The following is an 8519-nucleotide window of genomic DNA, read 5'->3' on the forward strand; positions in this document are numbered from 1 at the left end:
TCGCCAAAAGAACCGCAATCTCCGCCCGCAGGACAGAGGCGTTGGGACCTGTCACCGAGGTGAACAGAACGCTGCTAAACCTGGGGGGACGCCTGGCGAACTGAATCGCGTAGCCGAGTCTGATTGTCCAAATGAGCCAACGGGACGGGTTGGGAAGGCGTAGCCACGCCCCCAAGCTCCGTACGAGTGGAACCATCCGGACAACAGAAGTACCCACGGGAGCACTGTGGCCCAACTCGGGAGGCAGTGCGTCCCGAAGTCAAGGCTGTGAGTGGGGTCCACTCACATGGCTCCGAGTGGGCAGGGTGGCGTGGGAAGGCAGTGCGTTCCCGGGGCGCCAAGATCCTGCCCGTGGCGAAGGAAGGAGTGGCTGAGAGAGAGGGAGCGAAGGCTCGCTCACCCCCAGCGCAGACCTTCCTTGCGGCCAGCGGCGGAACAGAAAGAAAAAACAACAGGATTTCGGAGCACAGGTGCGGTCACCGTCTCCCGAGCAGCATCCGAAACCTCCGGGTCTCCTGTCTCAGGGCCGCTTCTTCGCCTTCTTCTTCTTTTTAGAAGGCGGTTTGGCGGTCTGGCGGGGGGCGTGGCCTTCCTACTGGTGGCTCGAGGAGGATGGGAGGGTTCCGACCTCACAGGAGCCGGAGCCGCAGGAGGACGCCCTCGGCGAGGAGCAGACGAAGGCACGGCCCGTGGCGGATTGGTGGCGTCATCACGCCTGGGCAGGATGTGTTTAATGGCCTACGTCTGCTTCCGCCCCAGAGGGCGGACTCTGAACCGTTCAACCCGCTCCCAGATACAGCGATCGACATCCGATCCTCCTCCGGAGCGCCGAAAGTGACGTGGGGCACCCCCGAAGAGGGCCCTGTGACAGCAGACGGCATCTCAATGGCACATGGTGTTGTAGAGGAGTGGGAGGTTCGTGGGGACGGACCCAACGAAGTGGCTCCCACTGTGATCCTCAGATCTCCCAGAGCACTAGCCTGGCCGGCGGCTGGCACCGGGGTAGTGACAGAGGGGCCTCTCACTTCCGTGTTAAAGAAGGAGAGACGCGATCTCAACACCAACATGGACATGCCCTCGCAGTGAGGGCATGTACCATCCACGAGCGCTGACTCAGCGTGCGGTCTACCCAGACATGTGAGACAGTGGTCATGGCCGTCAGAAGAGGTCAGAAAACGACCGCATCCAGAAACACACGGACGAAAAGACATCTTGAAAAAGACGCTGATCGTCTGTGCTTGCTCTTTCAGTAAACCTCACCCAGGGATGGGCGTAGCACCGTCCTGTGGGCAGCGCGCCGTCACACCCACCGCTGAGCGTGCCTTTTCCCACAGCTGGAGAGACTCGAGCAGGCCACCGAATGAGCGAATGATAGCAATTAAAATTGCTGTAAACAGGAACCCTGTAGCAATTAAAATTGCTGTTTGCTCTCTTAGAGAAATTCACTCTTTTCCTTGAAGTGAAGGACGATCGATCTGATCGGCTCCGAAGCAAAAGTATGAATGAAGGTGAGTATGCCGGCCCTATTTATACCCGGATGCCGGGGGAGGGGCCCGGCATGTAAATCTCACAGGCCAATTCCCATTGGCTTGTTTTGTATCCTTGGCGGTGATTGGGCTCCCTAGCGAGACCCCATTACGTCAGTATCGATGTAATGCCGAACGTGACTGACTGAATGGGAACGCACTGAGCGTGACAGTCATTCATTTCGGTCTTTTGTCACGCACTCCCGCCACACATTGTATTTCTCACGCAGAAAAACTATTTTTCATATATTTAATATGCCGCTGCGCCGGGCAGGAATCAAGCACGTCTCCCCTGGAGTAGCCTGCCACTTATCAGCCAATCAAAAAAAGAAAGAGGGTACATAGTAGCCAATCAGAAAATAGCACTATTGTATCTGGGTAAGATTTAACGCAACAACCAATGAAAAAAAAAAGCATATCCTGGAATTGTTCGCCATCATCCTCGTTCACCCACAGAGGAAAACACTGGAGCTCTGAGCATCACTTTGAGCACAGAATAAGTCATGATCTCCTATTTTAATGTTACAACAAATTCACAACTTGATTGACACAAACAATGACAACTTGACTTGAGAGCCCTGGTTTATGTATATATATCTGGCCACTGTATTTGGCCATCTGCTAACGTCTTCTATCCACTCGACTACACGGATCTGATAGCCGGATACCATTTGATAAAGTCAACTTTTTAAAATAACTTTATCTGTCTGTGTTGTTTAATCCGCTCGCGAAGCTGTATATATACACTTTCGGAGTTGCTAACACGTTAGAACCTATGGGGAACAACACCACTTCCGTTGCCAAAATGCGCACGCATACGTTGCTAAGTCCTCATTGTGTACAAACAGTAAAAGGGTCTATAGGCTCTGCCTCGATTTGTGTCTCAAGTCATTCGTTAGTCTGGCTGTTTGAGAGATAGAGATCAAGAGATAGAGATTAAGATTAAATGTACATTTAAAAGTGATTATAGTTGCAATAAACGCGTTAAATCCATCGCAGCGAAGGACTATTATTCTGCTGCTCTGAACTGCGGAAGAACTGATGACGGCACAGTTTAAAGTTTGCTTGACCAATCAGCGGAAAGGGGCGTTTCATTCCCGCCCACATGTTGAGATCAAATACTCAAGTTGTTTATTGATTTTGTACCCCTGAACGAAAAACGTTTTGAAAAAAATGAAAAACGAAAAAGGTGCCGTTTTTCATTTCCGATTTCATTATTAAATCAAAAAACGAATGACCAAAAGATACACGGACGTTAAATTTGTGTATTTGGTTTTAATTTAAATGTTGGTATTCACCATAGCATTTAAAAGTACAACAACCGTTCGTTTTTTGTTTTTCTTGACGTGGTTAAAAAACTAAAAAGGAATCACACGGTCCATGTACTTTTGCGTCCATTCGTTTTTCCTTTTTTAAAACAGAAATGAAATATGGAAAATGCGGTTTCTTTGTTTTTTATTTTAACATTGATGAATAGAATTAGCAGATACAAGCCAATTTTCTTTATGCAAGATTAATATTTTATTAAAAATAACATAAATGATATACAAGTTGTTATTTAATATGTAAAAATGCTAAATTTAATTTACAGTATTTTGCGTCATACACACAGACGCTAAAGCGCCCTCTAGTGCCTGTTCCTCTGGCGTCAATAGAATGACTCGCTTCAAGAGCCAGCCTAAATGACATTGATTAATTTTCATTCATTAAATTTCTATTATTATTATTATTTGTACATTATATTTTAAACTAAACATTACATTTCTAAACCTTATAGCCTCTTGTTTAGCGCTCCAACATGATCGAGTTCCCGCTTGTGGTCTCAATCCCGTCATTTTTATGTGAATAAAGGCCAAAACGACATCTAAATTACTGTGACTTTTTCCATCTGGCTCTGTTAGTTGTTTTATATTGTTTTATATTGAGAAATTGTTTGGAATTAGGAGTCACTTTATAGCTTGCTATGCTGTTCAAATTGAAAATATACCAACATTTGTTATAATGCTAAAATTATACCCTAATATGTGATTTCGTGAAGAAAAAATTCCCATGCCCTTTGCCTCAGTGATTATAATGTTTTAGTTGACTGATGTTATGATTACTAACTTTATATATTTGAATCACTTGTTTTTTCAACCCGGCCCACGATAGACGACGTCATCGCGGATGACGTCATTACGTCAGAGCATAAAAGAACCGGTGAACCGTTTTTTTCAACTGGTTTATTGAATCGAACTGTCCGAAAGAACCGGTTCGCGGAAAAGAACCGAACTTCCCATCACTAACTGAATCCTGTCACCAGACAATCAGTTCTTGAAGCTCCGCCCTCTTAGGCTAGCACAGCAGCTCATTTGTTTAAAGGGACCACACTGAAACGGCGCGTTTTTGCTCAACCACTAAAAGTGGCAATTTTAACATGCTATAAAAAAATTATCTGTGGGGTATTTTGAGCTAAAACTTCACATACACACTTTGGGGACAGCAGAGACTTATTTTACATCTTGTAAAATTGGGCATAATAGGTCCCCTTTAAAAAGACAAAACAGATCAAACAGATATAAGATTTGACTTGTGATTGGGTTAATGACTGGTTTAAAAATCTCACACCTCTCACCCTGCCATGATTTTTTAAATAATTTGTTCCTAGGGGTGTCGCAATATACCGGTATTGACTATAAGTATGATATTTAAAACATGAAAAATTGATATTGTGTTAATTAAGGGTCTGACAATATATTGTGATAACCGTAATAGTTAAAATGAATAATACACATAATAATATGACATAAATAATAAATAAATAAATAATAAAATAATAATAAATAATAAAAATAAATAATACAGCGCCAGTACCTGGTTGACATCCCAAAGTACAATAGGTGGCAGTATTTCACCCTAACGTTGCCATCTGACATATGGGGCCCTATAATACACCCGGCGCAATGCGACGCAAGGCACAGCGCAAGTGTGTTTGCTAGTTTGTGTCCGGCGCCGTTCGCGTTTTCCCGTTCAGCGCCATGTCCTTAAATTAGTAAATGCATTTGCGCCAGTTAGTGCGCCCATGGGCGTGCTGGTCTAAAAAAGAGGTGTGTTCAGGCGCATTGCCGGCGCATTGCTATTTTAAGAAGCTGAAAATAGACTGCGCCATAGACCAACTCAAACCTGGTCTAAAGTCTAAAGTCAATGGCGCAATGTTGTTTTGTTAGAGCACATTGGTAGAAACTGCGCCTCTGGGCGTGTCCACAGTGCGCATTGACTTTGCTTATTACACACAGGGGTGCGCATCACACAAACATGCCAAATATTAAAAACAAAAGGATTACAGTGTAAAAGAATATTATTGTGTAGACTACATAAATATAAAAATGTAACTTCGTTTAACTCCTAACTAAACGTTTAACTTCGCACACGAGCAGATCGGTTTCTTCGCCTGAAAAGCGTTCAGCTTTTCTGCCAACAAATTCCGCCATGTAAATAGCAATCTCGCTCTTAAAGGGAATGGGAGATGACACTCTGATTGGTTTATTGAACGTTACGCCCATTACTCATTAAGAGAATAGGGACAACCCATTTCAAAAAATGCGCCCCGGTGCACGGACCATTTTCCGTCGTTAAAATAGCAATAGTGGATTTGGACACGCCCTGAGTGCACCTACGCCGTGTGCTTTACACTTTGCGTTTAGATCGTTAAAATAGGACCCATGAAGATGCAGTGCATGCGCAGCTGTTACTGCCCAGATAACACACATATGTCGGGCCGATGTTGTCTCGATGGACAAAGTTCCATCGCCGGGACGTAGCTCACGGAGCGTTTGCTCATCGGGAAAATGTCGCCGAGACGTCGGCCTCTGATCGCGAATGCTCTCCGGCCGATGTGTGGACGATGCAAAGCTGTAAATACTGGCCGCTGTGCAGGGGCTTTCTAGGACCTTTATTTATTTAGGCTGAACCTTTCATGCTACACCCAGATAGCACATAATTAACCTAGAATCTATGTTTCTCACGGCATCAAAGACCAACGTCAGACACGCCATTCAAAACTAACGGAAAATCGAGGCGGATGGTTTGCTTACCTTATGCTGAAACAATGTTGACATCAGTTGAGTGAAACACGATGTTGATTTCAGTTGGGCTAAAGTTTTACACAGTTTACACATTTTCGTTTTTAAAAATCTCAAATACTTAATACTAATTGATAATTGTGCATGTTTATGTAATAATCACACATCACATTCAGTTAACATTGTTTTAATATTTACAAAATACAGTTACAGATAGCCTACATGTTTAGATCATACATCCTCCTATACAAACCGTCAATATAATAGAGAAGGCATTTACATTTAAATACACACAGAGGTATACAAGTAAATTACAGGCTTAACAGTCTCAAGTTAAAAAATTAAAAGCAATATTTACTCATGAACAAAACTGGTCATGTTCTGTTGTACCAAACACGTTATTTTTATTGGAGCACAAAAGGAGATGTAAGGCAGAACATCAAGAGACTGATAGCCTCAGTCACAATTCACTATCACAGTTTCTTTTCTAATGGTGACTGAGACTGTGACTCTCTCCTTTTGTGTTCCACAAAAATAAGACATATGGGTGAGTTGATGATTTATATAAAAAAAAATCTTACCCTTGAAAACGGAGGACAGAAGAATATAGTAGACGAATTGGTTTTCCTTTGTAATTAAAATGTAAGTTCCTCGCTCTTGTATTATCAGGAATGTAAACTCCTTGGGTGAAAAAGGTGACAAAGATGTAAACCACAATTTCAATAGCATAGACAAAACTATTTTTAATTACTTTTTTAAAAAAAAAAATACATATTATGGGCCAAAAAGAGGTTTAACACACACTGAAAAGTCATGAAATGCCCATGAGAAGGATGCAACACTAGAGAAACTGGAAAATTAAAGTATGACCATTGGACGAGAAATACTGATTGGGTCAGCAGGGTCCAGCCAATCCCTCATTAACAATTAAATATCACTTGTTTATATATTGATTATACACAAAATGAATAGTAGTTAATAAGATAGACATGGTTTGTCATTGATAAAATGAGACTGGAAATTTAATAAGAATATTGTCTCAAATTATGCATGTGCTGTATAATATATTGTAGCAAAACTGAGCTCCTGTGACAGTGGAATTTGTAGAGAATATTTCAGTAAAGTCACTGAGAAAATGTATTAGGATTTTCAAACTTGTAGTTTTCTTTTCTTTTCTCTCTCACAACCACAACAGTTAAATTTGTACTAATCTTATTCTACAAATTCAAATTATGAAACTAAATGACCTGTAATGAAAAAATCCTACCATCCATAAAAATGACTCCTATCCCTCTCTAACATAGTCTTAAATATTACTTGTAAAATAGTAGCATTTATAATAAATATTTGGCTACTTTTCATTTCTTGCCAAAACCATAATTCTACAGTGCAAGGTAATTTCAGGGTGGTGCTGTGTTGATTACTGATTGATTAATAAGGACAAGAACATGTTTATCACTGCATAGAGCACGTGTTTGAGTGGGATGTCACATACTGATATGTCATATGTGAGATCTCGCATATCAGTTCACAAATAAAATCTGTCCATGACTTCACACTTTTGATACAGGTGTGCTGCAACTGTAGAATAAGGTGTGGTCACACTACGCTTTTCATTCCATTGACCTCCATTCATATGCACACAAATGCGGGAGACCAGAAACGCAAGCTCATGCAAAAAGTTTGGTTTGGAACTCTGACCTGCAAATTCACATCACACGACTATATGTAAAGAGTACAAAATTGCTATATGAAGGTGTGACCTAATGGCTAAATTTCAGTGTCCGAAGAATTTTCGCATGCTCAAAGTAGTGTGTCTGCAGCTTAAATGTGAGCATATGAATATCTTAATTTCTGATTTGTAGAATAGGACTTGTGCACCACCAGAAAAGAATTTGAAAAGGTTTAACTGTTGTGTTGTTTGTAAGAGAGAAAGAGAGAGAAAAGTTTGCAACTTCTAGAAAAACATGGTGTGATTATTCTTTACAACTACAAATCCCAGTGTCACAGGTGCTCAGTTTTACTATAGTAATACCCTCTCAGAACATGGTAGTAATCAGCCATCCATGCAAAAGCAGAAGTCGGTGTGGTGTACTGTTGGTACATCTGTCCAGGCCAAGATCTGATGTCTTCATGCCTTCAGCTGGGGATCCCAGAGACCCTGCAATAAAAATAGTAAGTAGTAAGTAGTAAGTAGTAAGTTCAAAATCCATTGTACATGCCCATTACAAAGTATCACATCTGGTAACATAAATCACCATTCCAGGTTCAATTTAACTTTAGCTCAATAGACAATATTTATAGCATAATAATTCCCAAAAGAAACAGTTTTGACTTGCACTCTGAATAGTCCTTTAATATGGCATTTTGTGAGAGGCCTTGTCACATTTTCTTCTATAAGTAATTTTTATTCAAAATTAATGATTAATGTAAAATATAAAGAATTCATGCATTTACAAACCTCATTTGGATAAATATGATGTTTTACACAGGAAAGCCTGTCAGTGATGGGCTGTAATGAAAAAGAAAAGACACATAACATATATACCTATCAAAATAGACTAATACAGATTGAAGTTGTGATCAGTCTCTTGATCTGGGTAGTGGCAGCTATTGGGGAAACTCACCATCTTCATGGCATCAAGGCCACGTCCTGAAGAATCTCAGCGCCAAACGCTGGGGATCACATCTCATCTGGTAACAAGAGCACAGCCATAATTGTAAGAACCCTAATGACATCTTTACCCCCTGATATTGTATTGGTGATTTAATTCAAACATTTTAGAGGCTGAGTATGAGCAGTGTGTAAGCTGACCAGATTTATGTGAAAAATAACTTAAATGCCTAAAGTTGTCGACCCCCTGAACCAGTCAGCATTTAAAGTATTTAAGTATTTGGTAACACTTTACAATAAGGTCCATTAGTTAACATT

At 41.3% G+C, this 8519-nt stretch overlaps 1 long non-coding RNA gene across 1 annotated transcript; it reads right to left on the reverse strand.

Annotated features, from left to right (window-relative positions):
- Positions 1-7667: 7667 nt before the first annotated feature.
- On the reverse strand, positions 7668-8260 carry LOC137031097 (uncharacterized). Its single transcript, XR_010896496.1, has 3 exons — positions 8215-8260; positions 8049-8099; positions 7668-7748 (listed from the first exon to the last, which is right to left on the reverse strand). It is a non-coding gene; the product is annotated as an uncharacterized lncRNA (long non-coding RNA).
- Positions 8261-8519: the final 259 nt, after the last annotated feature.

Source organism: Chanodichthys erythropterus, chromosome 11, assembly GCF_024489055.1.
Source record: "Chanodichthys erythropterus isolate Z2021 chromosome 11, ASM2448905v1, whole genome shotgun sequence".
In the NCBI taxonomy this organism is placed as follows: Eukaryota; Metazoa; Chordata; class Actinopteri; order Cypriniformes; family Xenocyprididae; genus Chanodichthys; species Chanodichthys erythropterus.